The sequence below is a fragment of the Rattus norvegicus genome, chromosome 5 (genome assembly GCF_021556685.1).
Source record: "Rattus norvegicus strain SHRSP/BbbUtx chromosome 5, alternate assembly SHRSP_T2T, whole genome shotgun sequence".
NCBI lineage: Eukaryota > Metazoa > Chordata > Mammalia > Rodentia > Muridae > Rattus > Rattus norvegicus.
The window spans coordinates 31,555,651-31,573,078 of NC_141538.1; the positions used below are offsets into that span (position 1 = coordinate 31,555,651).

The 17,428-nt window shown below is 36.4% G+C and overlaps 1 long non-coding RNA gene across 3 annotated transcripts in view; it reads left to right on the plus strand.

The window, feature by feature from the left end:
- The window catches only part of LOC148005685 (uncharacterized), an 80,539-nt gene extending 64,545 nt beyond the window's left edge, over positions 1 to 15,994 (plus strand). Inside the window, exons 5-7 of one of the 3 annotated variants that reach the window (XR_015620150.1) lie at positions 4,318 to 4,433; positions 10,878 to 11,450; positions 14,320 to 15,121. This is a non-coding gene — a long non-coding RNA (uncharacterized LOC148005685). Of the gene's footprint in view, positions 1 to 4,317; positions 4,434 to 10,877; positions 13,110 to 14,319 lie in introns of those variants that run through there. The other 2 variants (XR_015620149.1, XR_015620148.1) reach the window with 2 other exon arrangements.
- The last annotated feature ends 1,434 nt before the right edge of the window (positions 15,995 to 17,428 follow it).

Genomic DNA, 17,428 nt, shown 5'->3' on the forward strand with positions numbered 1-17,428 from the left:
GCTATGAATTTAATGGACAGTAAAAAGAAATTTAAAAAACTGAAAAATTTAAACTAATAAAAACGAATCATGAACCCTTTATATAATAGACCAGGTGGAGGACAGCCATCCAACAAAAGCGATGCAAACACATGTGACACAAAACGGTTTTTCAGTGACAGAGAGGAGAAAGATAATCTCTACCCCTCACAGGAACTTGTCAGAGGACCAGTGTGTCCACAAAGGCTTGAAGGAAGTACAGACTCATGGAAATGCTTGTCAAAGGAGTAAATAGCAGTGGGCCAAAGTTGAGTGATGGAAAGATCACGATGCAATAAAATCCTGACGATACCAACTGCACCTGAGGCAGAGACAGTAAGACCACATGCCAAGGTCTGTTTGGACAACTAAATAAGGTCTTGCTTCAAAATGGAAAAGGGGAGAATGGGGAACTGGACATATAGCTTGATGATACAGTCAGTATCAAGCCCTAGTTCACTGTCTAAGACACTGTGAGAAAAAAGGACTAACAGGAGAAGGAAGGAAGAGGTAAGCTGTAATGTATTCTTAAAAAAGAGGAGTGGGTAGAAAATGATAGTGAGGAGGAGAAGCCAGTGAAAGGAAAGCTGGGACTAGAGCATATAGACAGTGAAGCTTTGCAAGTCAGTAGAGCTAAGAAATGACAGAAGTCTTCCAAGCAGAAAACATAAGGGACCTGGTATTCTAGAAAGGTAAATGGAATCATAATTTTGTGGAAAAGCGCTGACTTCAAAAAATAGCTTATGTGCTTAGCTCACTCAGTATCTGCATGGAGTTGGTGAAATTTGGCTGCAGTTCCTTTGGCCTCTTGTCTCTTGTGTATCTTCCTCTTCTTCCACTTAGTTTCTCCCTCTATCTTAATAAGTGTTAGCATGTCTTAAAAAACATTAAGAGACAAAAATCACCAACAAGAGACCATCAAAGAGAATCTGTTGTGCCCCTAGGAAATTTGTGTTGTCCGGAAAGTCAAAAGGAGTTTCTCAAGCTCTTCTGCTAGGTTTTACGGGACAACTAAAAGGAATCCTTGTATTCATGGTGTTGTTGAAGGAGAAGGAGAAGAGATTAAAAGTCACTTGACAGATGAAATTATAAAGAGAGGTCAAAGGTGTTGCGTGAACCAGAAGGAATAAGTTACAGGTGGAAGGACAATGATTTCTGAAGAGGAATTTTGAATACTAGGTTATTAGTCTAGGAAGTGAATATATTAACTTTTAAGGAGGTAAAATAGAGTCCTTTCTTAATAGAAAAAGGAAACCATAAAAAATAAACATTATGACTGTGATAATATTGGTATATTAAATACCTAGACAAATATATACACACAGCAAACTTTAATTAGCATAAAATTATTACAACGAACCAAAACCTTATGAAAATATTTGTTTGGCATGTTTTAAGCAAAAATATTAATAAAGTTTTAGGCGAGAAGAAATAAAACAGAAATAAGAAAATTTTTGGATACAATATATAGGAGAATTATCATCCCAATTTTTCATAAAAACAACAAAGAACATATTTACTTCTGGCTATTGTATCTGAGCTTATTAAAAATTGTCTCACTGCAGATTGTTTCTTTTGGATGTATTGACACGCTAATTAGAAAAATGTGTTAAATGCATATTTTGCTCACTTTGATGTATGTTCCTCAGACCAGCAAACTCTGGGAGACACACAAGTCTGCTATTCACTTATTCTCTGGTGCTCCCTTTAAGTCGGCATCCATCTACACTCCAATCCACACATAAGCACTGAAGGACTTCTTTTGGCTATGCCTTAGTTTGAATTTTCTAAAAATTTCTATGAATAGAGTAATATAGCAAAATTCTGGCTTCTACTCGGTGTAATTGTCTTGTGATTCATAATCTTGTTTCATGTGTCATTACATAGCTTTATGTTTTGTAAGCCCATATTACATGATATGAGAACATCACAAACTGTCCCATTCACCTGTTAATGCACACTAGGGTCATTTCCACACTATTGCCAATAGATAGTTTGCTCTCACTATTAATGTACAAGCTAAATAGGATTACATATTTTAATTTGTATGGTAAACACTTAGGCATGGAATGACCAGATGGCATAGCAAGTTTATAATTTATCATTACATAAATTTCCAAAATGGTTCCCAAAATGATTATAGCATGTTACATTTCATCAGTTGTTTTAGATAAACATTTCCTAAAGTAGCCTTGTCAAAGATAAAGACCCCCTGCAATCAGTTTCCCTGTAAGAAAACCAAAGTTTAGGGATATTAACTAAACTGCTGTGTCTGTGGAACAAGTAGAAGATCTAGGACCCAAGTGTGCGTACTGTCAAATCTGAGGACTTTGTCAGAGTGCTCCAGGGAAAGCTCTTAGGGGTGGGTGATGGTGCTACCTTTCCCTCTGAATATATACGATTCTTGTCTATGGATTTGCTGGCTTTTGCTTGACTTGGATAAAAGAATAGAATGGGAAATTATTTTCGTTTAGGAGGTGGTTCATTGGCTGTACAAGGTCAAGGCAAAGCTTTCTATGTTTGACTGGATTTCAAACCATGACCTGGTATTGATTGCTGAAGAGATATATAAGACTCTGCGATAAACTAGCAGTCTCCTTAATTTAAGAGAGTAGCTCTAATTCAGATGAAGTGCTACTTAAATTTGTAACCATATCCCTGATTTCATTGGTTTAATGGCTTCTTGACTTTCATTGTTGATTTTGTTTCAAGGAACAGATAAAGATTCAAGGACCGGCTGGAGAAGGAAAAGGATAAGGTACCTGGAGGAGGCTAATGGATGAAAGTGTTCTCTCTTTGTTTCCATTTTTAATAAGACAAACGCATTATGTAAAATTTAAAATGTGAGAACTGTACATAGATGTGGAGAAGCAGCCTCCAAGAGGCACTTGTGGTTTTTGATGCTGCTGTTGGCACTGTTTTTTCTTACTACTGACCGGCACTTTGGTTTCTATTAGGATTGCTTCCAATGCTTGCAGTAGCCCGAGACAGGGCAGAAACAATGTCAAAATGGCTGCACCTGTCCTAGCATAGCATTGCAACACCACAGCTACAGCAAACTAAAGACTATTAGCACTTCAGAGAAGAACTGGAAGGCATGGCAGGCACTATTTAGGTGTTAGTATCTAGGGCTGTAAGTGGTCACGACTAAGATCACCATTTCTCATTCTTTTTACTGCCAGCAGCTGCCATAGCCTCCTAAGGAGTTCACAAATGAATATATGATTAAAAGGGGTTTGTTTGTTTGTTTGTTTGTTTGTTTGTTTTTAAGGTGTATGACCAGGCCAGGCAATGTTTGAGAGATAGCTGTAACTAATTATTACCTATTGTTTATTTTAAAGTAAAATTTCATTGTGCATCTTGTATTTTCACCTGGCAATGTTCTTGGCAATGCTCTCTCCTCTTCCTCTATGACATCCCTCGTTGCTGTGGTAGCAAATTGTAACATCAAAGCTTACAGAAGTAGGGTACTTCATTTAAAATGAGCCATCAGAGATGGATGAACTCCAGTGAGTTCTTTCACACACGGTTATAGTATTTTCTATTTAGAGAAGTGTAGATCTAGTATTTAGAGTAGTTACCAATGGTCCAAAATAGTCATGCTGGGGCAACTATCTCTGGGAGAAAAACACTGACGTAATTAGACAGGACAACACCTAACATAATGAATACACTAGCAGTTCACAGCTATTGTTCTTGTCCTGATTCTGTATTTTAGCTGCTGTAGGGTATTGTATTAGTCCTACCACAACACAGCACAAATGGCCGGTGATGCAGTAGTAATAATTATTATTAAATATTCATTGCTTAGAAATAAGCCAATAAATTATAGGAAAAACATTTGGTGGAAAAAGATGCTCTATCAATTAAAATACATGGACCTTATTTGAATTTGAAAACTATAAAATTATTTTTACATTTGTGAAACACTTGAACATTTGAACACCAAGTGGGTGGGTTACAATTTGAGTGAATGGTGATGTTTTAAAAGAAAGTGAGTCTTGATTTTCTTGAAGTGCAAAGTATAATAGAATAAAACAGGAAAAATGGCGTTGACTGATCTTAGTCATGTGAGGTTTTTATTACATTTACAAAGTCATGTACGTGTGCACCTACACACTTCTTGTGATTCTATTGGTATTTAACAATGATTTTTTGAAACTTGATGTATTGCAATCTATTTCCTATCATGTATATTTCATACAGTGAGCATCTCTCTACTCTCTTTTCCTTTACTCAAATATCTTTATATTTAATCTATTCATGTTAACTTCATAATAATTTCACAAACTTTTTCAGTTATGGGATTGGAAATTTGAAATGTGACTGCAGTTTCTGTTGATTTGGAAACAACTCTGAAGTCAACATTAAGTCTTTGGAAGCTTCCCAAGACAAAGACCTGCTAAATGTTTAAGGTGAGAGAATCCCTAATTGTCCTAACTTGATCAAAACATATCTTTAGACATGAACTGAATTATTACACTGTATATCAGAAATAGTACAACTATATGCCAATTAAGAATCTTGAAAATAAATAAAGAAAATATTTAAAACCTTAAACTATATATTTAGCCATTCACATTTTAAAATGATAGATAGACATGTTTTTCCTATAATTTATTGAAGAAACTAAGTTATCTCTCTAATCGCATTTCTCATGGCCCAGAATCTCTAAATTATTTGTAATACTGTTTTCCAATTTCTTTGCCTTTTGATTTTCTTTACATTGGTAATTTAAATAGAAGCTGCCAGGACTAAGTTAATTTTTCTTTCTTTCTTTTGGAAAGGGTACTTTCTAGACTCTTCCATTTAGAGATATACAATGTCCCATTGTACCTTTCTTTAATAATCTAGTACCCTTGAGTGTACAGTCTATAGTTAATATATATTACAGATGACAAAATATTGATAACTCTAATAGTATAATAGGAATATTTCATAATTGGTGAATGATATTTTAAAAAGTAAGATCTCATGGGTTTGGGTTCAGTCAGAGAAGATGCACCTAACTCTCAAGAGACTGGAGGCCCCGGGAAGTTTAAGCTGGGTTTAATTCCCAACACACACGAGCTCACAACTGTCTGTCATTCCAGTCCCAGGGAGTTCAATGCCATCTTCTGGCCTCTGTGGACACAAGATATATACATGGAACATGGATATAAATGTTAGTAAAACATGCATACACATAAAAATAAAATAAAATTTAAAAGCTACATGTTAAAGCCAATAAAAAGACAAATGATCCTATGCAAGGTACCTAAAAGATTTCTCCTTAATAAAAATGTGGTCACTATGCTTTTTCCAAAATTTGCTCCATAAACTTTGTAAGTTACTTGCTTTAAAACTAGGATCTTTGTGATAGACACTGTTCTCTAAATATTCCGTAACTTTTGTTTACTGAGCACCTATGGTGTGTCAAACATTGTTATAGGCAATGATATTCTAGCCATGAAAATATCAGTTTTCCAGGTTTGTATATAAGAGCAAAAGAAATCACATACAATATATCGTGTCTGGATTATTTTGAGAGTCTATCATTGAAATAATCTGAGATTGAGTGGTGGAGAGGTATATTTTAGGTAGGGCTTTGGATAAAAAAAAACTGGAGTACAGGCCTAAGGTGAGGGAAGAGTCAAGCAATGCAGTTAGCAAAAGAGAATTCTCTGCGTTTGTTATTAATGTACACACCATAGGTTAGCACTATGCCAGTTTTAAACTCTAAAATCAGAGACAGCATGCCAGCACGGAAAAAAAGATATTTTAAAAATTCACAGTCTGGCAAGAGCATATTTCTCTGAAGAAGCAGTGGCAAAAGAAGGAGGAGGAGGAGGAGGAGGAGGAAGAGGAGGAGGAAGAGGAAGAGGAGGAGGAGGAAGAAGAGGAAGAGGAGGAAGAGGAGGGGGAGGAGGAGGAGGAGGAGGAGGAGGAGGAGGAGGAGGAGGAGGAGGAGGAGGAGGAGGAGGAGGAGCTAGGCTTTAGTAATTCTGAACAACCTTCTCTATTTCTGGTTTGCCAATTCTTTCAGCCCCGAGTCACAACAAAGTAGAGATCCCTTACAGATATACCAAATTTTTATTCCCATAATATCTTTTTCTAGAGTATGATTTAAAAGATCCGATATTTTGCTTAGTGCGTGAGTCACCTTTGTTTGTTTGTTTGTTTGTTTTGAACAAAGAGAAAGTGTTTATTTTGAATGCATAGCACAATAATTTCTGAACACCTTTCTTCCTGAAATCCCTCTCTTCTCTAGACAAAAACCTTAAAGAATATTAGGTTTAGAGGAATATTAGCAGAAAGCATATACATTCTGCCAAAAATTCCTAAACTGTTAGAGTAAGTGTATTTGAATGTTTGTGAGGATGTTTAAGCTATAATAGGTAATTTAAGGGTCGGCCTCCGTAAGTTTTCAGGTATCTCAACCATCCTCTCCAACAACTGCCTACTTCTGTGTTCTGTCATCAGTAACTGTTGCACAAACTCACTGCATGGCATTGGTGCCATGGTATATTCTCAAATACGTTACTTGGAGACACTCTGTGCTTATTTTCTGAAAGTCACCAGATGGATTAAAACTGACCATCTCTTACCCAACGAAGTATTTTTTGGTAGGTCACATGAGCACATTGTAAGAAAGGACAACAGAGTCCTAATTTGTGAAAACATGTTGAGATGGGTACAGAACACTATAGAAAGAATATTTAAGATATCTTGATGGCAAAGTGTCCATCAAAAAATCACAAGAAATCACTGGGCTACTTATCCTTATCCTTCTGGATATCCATTCACTTTTTAATTTACTAAGCCATTCTTTATTCAATAAGAACTTGTTAAACATCTGGATGTTTTAATGATCTGCTATAAAAAAATTCAAAGCGTGAGCATCTGTAGATAATGTAGAAACGTAAACTACTGTGGTATAATTTGTGGTTACACTGTTGTTAATTGTGGAAACCCTTCGTTTAGGAAAGCAGTGAGGAAGGCCTAAAACTTAATCTCAACTTAGGCAAGAGAGGGAGAGAGATTCAGCAAAAGCATCTTGAGAGCATTTTCCTTTGGTTTTTAATGATAATTATTAGATTAGATCTCTAAGCTCAGAATATCAATTCTATATGAGCATCTCATAGATGATCATTCATTTCCTTTAATTTCATCATTAATTATAGCAAAGCAGTTGGAGTCATCACCTCTTCTGGCCATTCCCAGAAATGCTCACCTCCTCCCCTGCCTTAGCCAGTGGTTTTTCCAGGAATAAGCAATGACATAATGTGAACAACATAACAATAGTATCAAAGCGTTAGGCCATTCCTGGAAATAAAACATTCAGAGATTGAATGTTCCGAACATGAACCTTCACATGCTTGAGATTCCCCCAAATTATCTTTCAAAGCAGAGACATCATTTCTGTAGGGGACATTCTCAGACTTCCAGAGAGAGGAAATAGTCAACTGGTTTATAAGACGCTGTTGATTTTTGCAGCAATTTCCTTCAGAAGAGTAGAGGAGCATCAATAAAAGCTCATTCATGCTGAACTTTTGGTAATCGACTCACAAGGAACTTTAATGTAATTTGTTTTTACATAAGGCAGGGTTATAAAATGCATCATTTTTCTTAGCCAGTTCATACTTGGAAGATTTATCATTAAGAGGTTTTTTTTATTCAAGGCCAGACACTTTAAAAAAAATCTGAGCATTTCCTTCCCACTCTAGCAGAATCTTCCTGGTAAAGAACTGAAGTGCTTCAAACACCCTAGTAAATTATATTTTCTCATTTGGAACATTGTAATAGATTTCTCTACAGAGTGATTTATCATACAACAATTAGGAACCCAAGGGAATTAGATGACCATTTTAAATTTTATCAGCTTGTTTCAATAAACTGTTAATGTGACCCTAATGTTTGGGAAGCACTTTGATATAATCAGATTTCGGTTGTTCAATCTACTGACATTAATGGCTACCTCATTAATCATGGCTTTCTCTCTGAGACTTTGGAAGCTGAGCTAGTTCAGGGCACCGATTCTTGCGATAATAAAAACAGGCAATTTTCGGCAGGGAAATATCCTTACTTTAACTACAAAATGGGTTTAGTTATTCTGTAGGCACTAGCAGGCATGAGTGAAGCTCACAAAACAGCAATTAAGATGCCCTTAGACACAATTCCCAAAGTAGACATTTCCGTCAAGCTCTCTTTGATCATTACCGAGTGGTGATTTTTATTATTTAAAAGTATAGATCTATATGACAAGATCTAAAATGAGCCAAATGATGAATGCATAATAAATGGTCTCACAAGCCCTGGTTGAATCTGATGCTTTGTGCAAATCCTGTAGAGACAAAACGTGCCCTTCTGTTTAGAAAGTCACAGCTAACCCTCAGAATTCTTACTTGAAGGAAGCAGGAAACTCTGTAAGTTTTTGTAAAATTGTGTGTAAACGTAGAGGTTGATTTTAGTACTTCTGAATTTTTCTCTCATTTCGATGACAGACGCCCCCCGCCCCCATCTTTTAAATGTCAACAGAGCTGAGAGAAGCAGTAAATATTGTTTTTATAGAAGTTTCACTAAGTTTCCTACAAGGATTACTGGCAAAGAACAACTGTCAAATATATGTCATGGCAGCTTCTAAAGTTATGGTTTTATTTTATTAATGTTTCTTGTTAAACTTAATAGAATAGGTACCTATTGGAAGAACTTTATAAAGCCTGGTGTGGTTAGCTGAAAAGAAAAGAAAAAAAAAAAAACAGAAAAATAAAAGTCCTCAGTTCAGACTGAAATATTCTTTGGTTTATAATGATCATTTGCACGTTCAAGGAGCTCTCACCATTCAGTGTGTGGTTTGTTTTCTGGATTTATATTATTTTCAAAGATTAAACTGTAGGAAGCATAGCCATAAAATGTAGTGTAAAAGACATAAACATAAAAATAGGGCTTTCCACCCCCAGAACAGTATTGTTAAAATATAATATACCTTAACCACCAATAACATTTTATTTAGTTGTTATTCAAAATATACTATCTGAGTGCACATTCTAGGCAGAGAATTTTATCAGAACTCTCAGTACGTTACCAACGCTCCAGTGCAAAGAATTTACATTGACTGGAATTGCATGTTATATAATGGTGTTGATTGAGCCATCTGTTCATTAATATATGTTGAGCACTTTCTGCTCATGAATGGTGTACATTCTAGAATTTGAATTATGAAAATGATAGTAGCTAATTTAATAAACTTTATGATTGGAGATAAATGATATGTACTTCACTTCGTGTTTGGTATTCTTTGCCTGTATGTTAAGTGAGTAACTGTGTCCATGGGCTAACAAATTCTACTGAATATGAAAATATAGACAATTACAGTTCTCAGTTGAAGACTCTGTTATTTCAGGATAGGTTATTTGTGGAGGAAAAAATTTTTTAGGAAAGCAGAAATGAGGTTTGTTTGTTTTACAACCTGATAAGAATGCATATCTGGATTCATTGTGCATCAAATTGCAACCGTTAACCACTCTCTAAAAATGCTCCTCTTCCTATTTGATAACTATGGAGATCATGGAAAAACACTGTATAGGTCTTCTTCCAGGAAGAAGTTGACTGACAGACCCAGTTACTGTCCCTGACTGCACACAGGAAGAAGTTGACTGACAGATCCAGTTACTGTCCCTGACTGCACACAGCCACTGCTTGCTCAGGGACACTCTTTCCCTAAGGGGCTTCTAGAGTTTAAAAGGGTCAGGACTCCTCTGAAGGGTGGTTTGGGCTGAGGGTCTCCACTGAATCCACCAGAGCATTCTTAGGCTCATGCTGCAGAACAATACTCTTCCTGCATAAGGACTGTCCTTCTTTTAGATATCTAGATTGGTCTTGGGATCTGAGGGCTGTGTTTCCAAGCTTCCTACCCTTTTTCCTCCCCAAGTTTCCTCCTCGTTAATTTTAACTGTTACCTTTACGTCTTATAGGTCTGTAATACATAAAACTTTGTTCACTGATTCCTGCTAGCTCATCTATGTATTAGTAAATTGGTTCCTATCTAAAAGAGAATTCATAGCTCTCAAAATGATACAGTTCTGGTTGTGACTTTCTCTGCAAACACATAGAGTACCTTCCAGCTCATATTTGTCTGGTTTCTGAGAGCATCAGATGTTTTAGGATACAACTTACAACCATGACAAACCAGTGCTGCATCTATCAGACAAGCTATAATTCTGTTGTTTGGCTTCAACTTAGAGATTGGTGATATGAAGGTAGGCTGTAGAAATATATGTACCCATTTGATGGCCCTGGATTCTACCTTAGATTACATAATATAAACCATGATGTTCTATGTGTTTTGGATACTAGCCCTCTGTAAGATATAGAGTTAGTGAAGATCTTTTCCTAATCTGTAGGCTGCCATTTTGTCCTGTCGACAGTGTCCTTTGCCATACAGAAGCTTTCCAGTTTCATGAGGTCCTACTTAACAATTGTTGATCTTTAGGAAAAATGGAACCCGAGCTACTGGTGTTCTGTTCAGGAAATTGTACCAATGCATTCAGCAAGGTGGCTGGATATAAAATTAACTGAAAGACATCAGTAGCCCTCCTTTGTACAAATGGTAAACAGGTACAGAAAGAAAGTAGGGAAGCAACACCACTCACAAATAATATAAAATATCTTGGCATAACTCTAACCAAGCAAGTAAAAGATCTCTACGGTAAGAAGTTCATGTCCCTAAGGATGGGAATTAAAGAAGATACCAGAAGATGGAAAGATCTCCCATGATCATAGATAGGTGAGATAGTAAGAATGACCCTGTTACCAAAAGCGATCTACAGATTCAATACAATCCCCATCAAAATTCCAACACCTTTTTTTTCTTTTTACAGATCTTTAAAGATCAATTCTCAACTTCATATGAAAACAAAACAAAACAAAACAAAACAAAACAAACAAACACATGATAGCGAAGACTATCCTGAACAACTGAAGAGCCTTTGAAGGTATCACCATTACTGACCTCAAGCTATACTACAGAGCAATAGTGATAAAATTGCCTGATATTGGTACAGAAATAGACAAGTTAATCAATGGAATAGAATTAGACTCAGAAATAAACCCAAACACAAATGGACACTTGAATTAAAAAGAATCTTCAACAAATGGTGCTGGTGTAACTGGATTTTTGTACGTAGAAGAATGCTACTTGATTTGTATTTATCACCCTGCATAGAAGAAAAGTCTATGTTCAAGAACCTCAACATGAAACTGGATACACGAAATCTAATAGAAGAGAAAATAGAAAATAACCTGGAACACATTGGTACAGGACCATCAAACACCTTTACCTTATATTCTGCTAATTTCTACTAAACTACTATTTGCTGATTATTCCTTTTGTGTAATTAGTCTGGTGATTTTCAAATCTTTCCTTTGTTCATGGATTATCTCCTGTAAAACAGGTAATATCTGCAAACAGAGAATTTTCATATTTAAGAATATTGGTATTCAACTATTCAAGGTCTCTTTCCTACAGGGGCTTTTAGACTTTTACCTTAAAGTTTGAAAGCTGCCATTCAGATTACTGCCTCCTTTTCAATCTCAGACTAAATTTATATACCCCCACATGCTGGAGGAAGGTATTTACGGACCTTACTCCATATGGTGTCTTTTTACAACTGTGACAGAACCTTCTATGAATGACAGTAGACATTACATATCTGAAGCTGCCACCCAAGTTCTTCTAGGGAGACAATTGCCTTTGTTTAGCAAAATACTTTGATAAGTCTTTTATAGACTAGCAGCTGAGACTCTCAAGTCATGGGCTTTGACATCACATTTGAAAGTGACAAGTAACCTGCTGTGCCAAAGAAATGTATAAAGACTAGAGAGTTTGACAAGGAAGCAGGAGAAAGTTGGGAGAAAGAAGAGCAGACAAGAGTCAAGCAACAGAGATGGGTAGAAGCCTGAATTATTTTTGTAAAATCCAAAATGGATGATACTTACCAGTATAATTTCAACCACTTGGTATAATCACATAGTGCTTTCATTAAAGAGTATCATCTATATGGCAGAAATACTTCATTTTATTGACTTATTTTCAACTTTTCAACCAATTGGTATAATTACACAGGGCTTCCTTTTAGGGAATGTCACATATGTGCTACAGAAACTTTAGTTTATTGAATTACTTTCAACTTTTTAATACCCTAGGATCAGATATGCTCTTGCTTTGTCTATAAAGTAAATAGGATTAAGACACCCTGTTTATATATTTATACTTTGAAGCACATAGTAATTGGCATGTTTCTAATTAATATATGCTAGTACATAGGGAAATATGTGAGGTGAATGGAGGTGTCATTCCAACTTCAGGAATTACATTTATCTGCTCTGTGTTTATGCAGGAGGATTTGGTGTCATATTTTTTTTTTGTGTTTGTGTGTGTGTGTGTGTGTGTGTGTGTGTGTGTGTATGTGTGTGTTTCAAAAGGAAACATACTCTAATAAGTCAAACTCTTTCAACAAGGCCACTGCAGAAGAAGTCAGAAATCTTGGCTTTTCTACTTCTCCACGTCTTATAATAGACTTGGAAGTGGGTGGATAACCAACGAGATCTGTACACCTTACCATGTGTCATTGATTACTTTAGGCACCTTTCATAGCTACTCACAGGACTTGGAACAGTGCTTTGAATTTCAAATGTCTTCTTCTGTGCTTGATGTGCCTAATTATGTCAGCACCAGCTGGAAGGAGATATTGACAAGACAGTTCAACACGGCTATGTTCCCTACATAATTCAAATTCAGTGGCAGGCTTCCACCTCCGTCTCCCCCTTCCACCTCCATCAGCATGAAGTCGAGCAAACATAGTTCTCCATATTAAATGAACACAAAAAAAGAAAGAGCACGCAGGCAAGCTCTGCTATATTTCCCATTCCTCAATATCAAAGGTCACTAGTATCAAGAGTGTCATCAGAAATTAAAGTCTGTAATCGCCACAGGAGTACATGTTAAGGTAGGTTTAAAATGATGTTTTGATACCCTATTAATTTAGCCCTCTAATAGTAAATTTTGATTGCTTTTTTTTCCTCCTTCCTGAAATAAAAGAGTGAACCATTCTATCTGTCATTGTCATCTTCATAGCATAATGGCCTCCTAAGTCCAACAGTGGCTTTAAAAGTTGTATTTCCTGGAAGCAGTTAGTGGCTTGCTTAGAATAGCAATTTTAGTCTTTTAAACCACGGTTATATATGTTTTATGTATTTCCCATGTGTAACTTAACACATATTTATAGGATGCCCACTAGGATCCTAATACTGGGGATACAAGACACAGGGGACACAGATTTATATTTCTAGAATGCCCTAGCTACTGAAGGGCACTGACAAGCACATAAATAGTTTGAGAGGCATACTATGACAACAAAAAGAGAGACAGGAATTTCTATAATACAATGGGATCAGCTGGGAAAACAACCTATTCTTACACTGGGTAAGCAGCCCTTCCTTTTACCTTTCCTTTTTATTTGAAAATAAAATTACACCCCCCCACACACACATAGACACACAACACAAAACCATTCACAGATACACATCACATGTATATTTTAAACAAAAGCATCGCTATATGGTCTCTCCCTTGTATAGATACATACTTATCTAGAGTATATATCTTCCTATTATATATAAAGTATTTAATGAGTAGCTAATAAAAGATTTAAAGGAAATGAGCAAAATCTGCAGTTGAAACTGCTTTATGTAATTTGTCAGTAATCTATATATTTTAGAGCTGAGGAGATATATTTCTTTTCCTATCTATAAACCCAGAAGTCATTGCATACTGTTTTGTTCATTTGTGTGTTTAGCAATTCTCTAGCCTTCAGCTTCTGTGATGTAGACTAATGAAACAATGAGGTTTTTATTTTTAAACATAGATCTATTACAAACGAACAATATGAAGTCAGTAAAAGATGACCAATTTTTTTTTTCTTTTTTCGGAGCTGGGGACCGAACCCAGGGCCTTGCGCTTGCTAGGCAAGTGCTCTACCACTGAACTAAATCCCCAACCCGACCAATGGTTTTTATCCCCACATAAGTCATTAAAATGTGGACTGCTTCTGAAAGTCTACTCAAATATGTTAAAAAATTGGGCACCAAAAACAAGTAACAGAGAAAGAGGTCTTGTACAGCATACAAGGAATTTCCCAGTACCAAAGCACTATTATTATGATTTTTCTAATCAATAAACATAGGAATAGCGATGTAATACTTATGTGTGGTACTCAGTTTAAGCCCCATGTTAAAGCAATTTTTGTGTTATTTTTGATTAAGGAATCATCCAGTCACCAGAGAAGTGAACTAGTTTCATCAAGAAAAGGGATGCATGAATGCCAAGCACTGTGGTTGGTAGAATGCAGTTTTCGCCAATTCACACCCTACCACATTTAACTTCATTTCTGCCTTGGCTGCAAGTGGACCATTCCTCCTCAGCCTCTGTGTCTACCTGAACACCTTCCTTTGTATGTTGTCACTTCTGTTTCCAACCAGGACTGAACCACCACTGAATGTGTAGCTATTCGTTCTCATCCAGGGGACACTTTGATTAGTACAAGATGTCACTGTGGCTAGAGACAGGGTTTCCTGATTGTGATACCTAAGACATCTTCTGTTACCCTGACCTGAAGTGCCCGCCCATGTAAGTCCAGGGATAAAGATAGTGGGGCCATGTATTGGATATGACTATCCATGGCTGAAATGCAGCTCTTTGGTGTCCTTCTGCGTGAGACTTACTGAATTACTAATATTTGCTTCTAATCCTTGCCCAGTATGGTAAGGAACTTCTTCTATTTTCTGAGCTAGTACTCTTTGTTCAAGAAAAAGGTAGATTATTTTCAAAATGCTGCTATTTTTCTAAGAAGCAGGTATAAACCCACATTTAATAGCAAATACATTTTCTTCTGAACAAACTCATGTAAAAATACTGAATATTAGCCAAAATATCAAATTGTTTATGAAATAAAGACAAGGCTTGGGGCTCTAGGAATATCAATCATGAGGCTCTATCAATAAGGAATGAAACAATAAGTACTTGCTTCTCTGACTAAATTAAATAAAGTTAAAAAAACATGCACTCAAATCATATGGTTAGTTTTCCTTTTGTTCATTGTTAGCAGTTTGTATAACATTAACATACAAATTTGACTGGACATGACATAGTATGCGAAGTCACGGGTTATTATTAATAGTGTAAAATAAAAAGCCCATTTGCCAACATTTGTCTACTTATCATGTGCAGAATATTCTCCATAGTTAACTAATGTATTTACTTAGTCAGGTGGTGATGCTGGGCTTCAAATGTAGGGTCTCCAGCATGTTAGAAACGTTTTCTGCTGGTGAACTATACCACCAACCCGGAATTAACTTACTCAGTGTTCTAAACCAATAACTAGCTGTTATTAATTGGGTTCAGTTATAAATGAGCAAACCGCTATAGAAAGGTTAAAATACTTAGATCAATATCTTCTTTATCAAGTGTCGAGGTCAGAATTTTGTTACAACCTGACTGAATTCAGAGCCTCTCTACATCACAGGGTCAGGATGTGTTTGACAGAGCAATGCTTAAAAGGACAGGGGACAGGTCACTTTGACTTTGAGGGATGTTTTGCTTATCTGTGTGATCTTACTGAGCGATAATTTTTTCTTTTGGGCTCTTCAGTATCTCAGTGATCAGAAGTTCAGCAAGTAGAAAAGAAGCTAATTAAAAGCAGAAAACACTTAGGGAAGTTAATCCTGGAGACCGATTTAGAGGTAGATTTGGGTTGCGTGCTTCCTGCCTTTGTGATTGCCTGGTTATTCACTGTCTCTGCAGAAACAGCATCTCTTATGCACATCAACACATTTGTTGCATCTGGTCTTGGCACTGTTTAACTCTATGTTCCACAAATTACTATGACAGCTGATTTTTACTGAATTATGTTATTAATAAATGTGGAATAATGAATTGAACTAACATACCTATCTTCATAATTCATGAATTTAGATTTTATAGTGAGGAGCTTAAGAACACACTTTCTAACCAGTTTCCAATATATAATAATTATAATTATTATACTTATCTTGCATGTTTATGCATGTACAGTATATATGCAGGTTCACAAATGTGTGTTGGTACATGTGCACATATGTGATTGATCTCACAGCGGTCCCAGGCTATCCTCAGGAGTCTTACTTTATTGTACTCTACCTTACTCATTTTGAGGCAGGGTATCTAAACTCCAACCCATGTTTGCCAATATGGCCAGTCAAGCTAGCAAGCTTACTCTGAGGATCCTCTCTCTGTCTTCTGAGCATTGGAAGTATTGGTGGACTGCAATAAATGACAGGCATTTACATGGGTGCTAGGAGTTCTACACTCTGGTTTTATTCTTGCATGGCAATTGCTTTCTCCACTGTGTTATCTCTACAGCTCAGAGACAGAAACTACTGACTACAGCTCTCATGTTTTGCAGTAGATCTCAAAAGCTTAGTCCTGCAAAGATGAAAGATTGTGCTTCCTGTTTCATTTCCCTCCATCCCACTGTCCATATTCTGCTAACCACTTTTCTACTATTTATGAGTTTGACTTTTTAAGATTTTATAAATATAAATATATGTAATGTTATATTACATAAGAATAAGTATATGTACTTATTTATTTACAGTGATAGATGATAGATTATAGATAGGTCTAAGATAGAAGGTAGATGATTGATAGTAGATAGATAGATAGATAGATAGATAGATAGATAGATAGATAGATAGATAGATAAATAGATAGACAGACAGACACATAGGTTGGTAGCAGTGTTTGTCATTTTGTGTCTGTCCTATCTCATTTAGCAAAAAGTCCTTCAGAGCCATCCGTGTTGTTAAAAATGAAAGTTCCCCTTTAAAATGCTGAATAGTATGCCCATGTATATGTAAACCATACTTACTTTACTCATAAGGAATAATATCTTGGTGTGATAAATGTATTTGAGTACCTACTGTGTGCCAGCTCCTATTCTTGGTGCTTGGGATATCTTGTCAACCTTTTTGAGGAGAAATAATGACTTCCCACTCCTGCTGTTTCCTCCTGATGGAAGTGAGTTCCATTAGCAGGGCAAGGCAGTGTCTCCAGCATCTTGCCTCTTTTATGAGAGGAAGTAGTTTCTGTTGGGGAGAATCGTCTGAATATTTAGTTGTTGTGTCCCTCCTAGCCTTTATAAATCTATTCCCGGGAAATACAGGCATTGCTCCCCAACAACACAATATTGAGTGGACAGGAAGAAGCCTTGCCCCTGCACAGGTGACCTGGGTGGGCCCAGAGCTGTGGGGCCAGTGTCCTTTCTGTAGACAGAAGCCTGCTTCCCTATAATCCTGCCATACAGTTCAACTTAGATCTGATCAGAATCATGGCCAG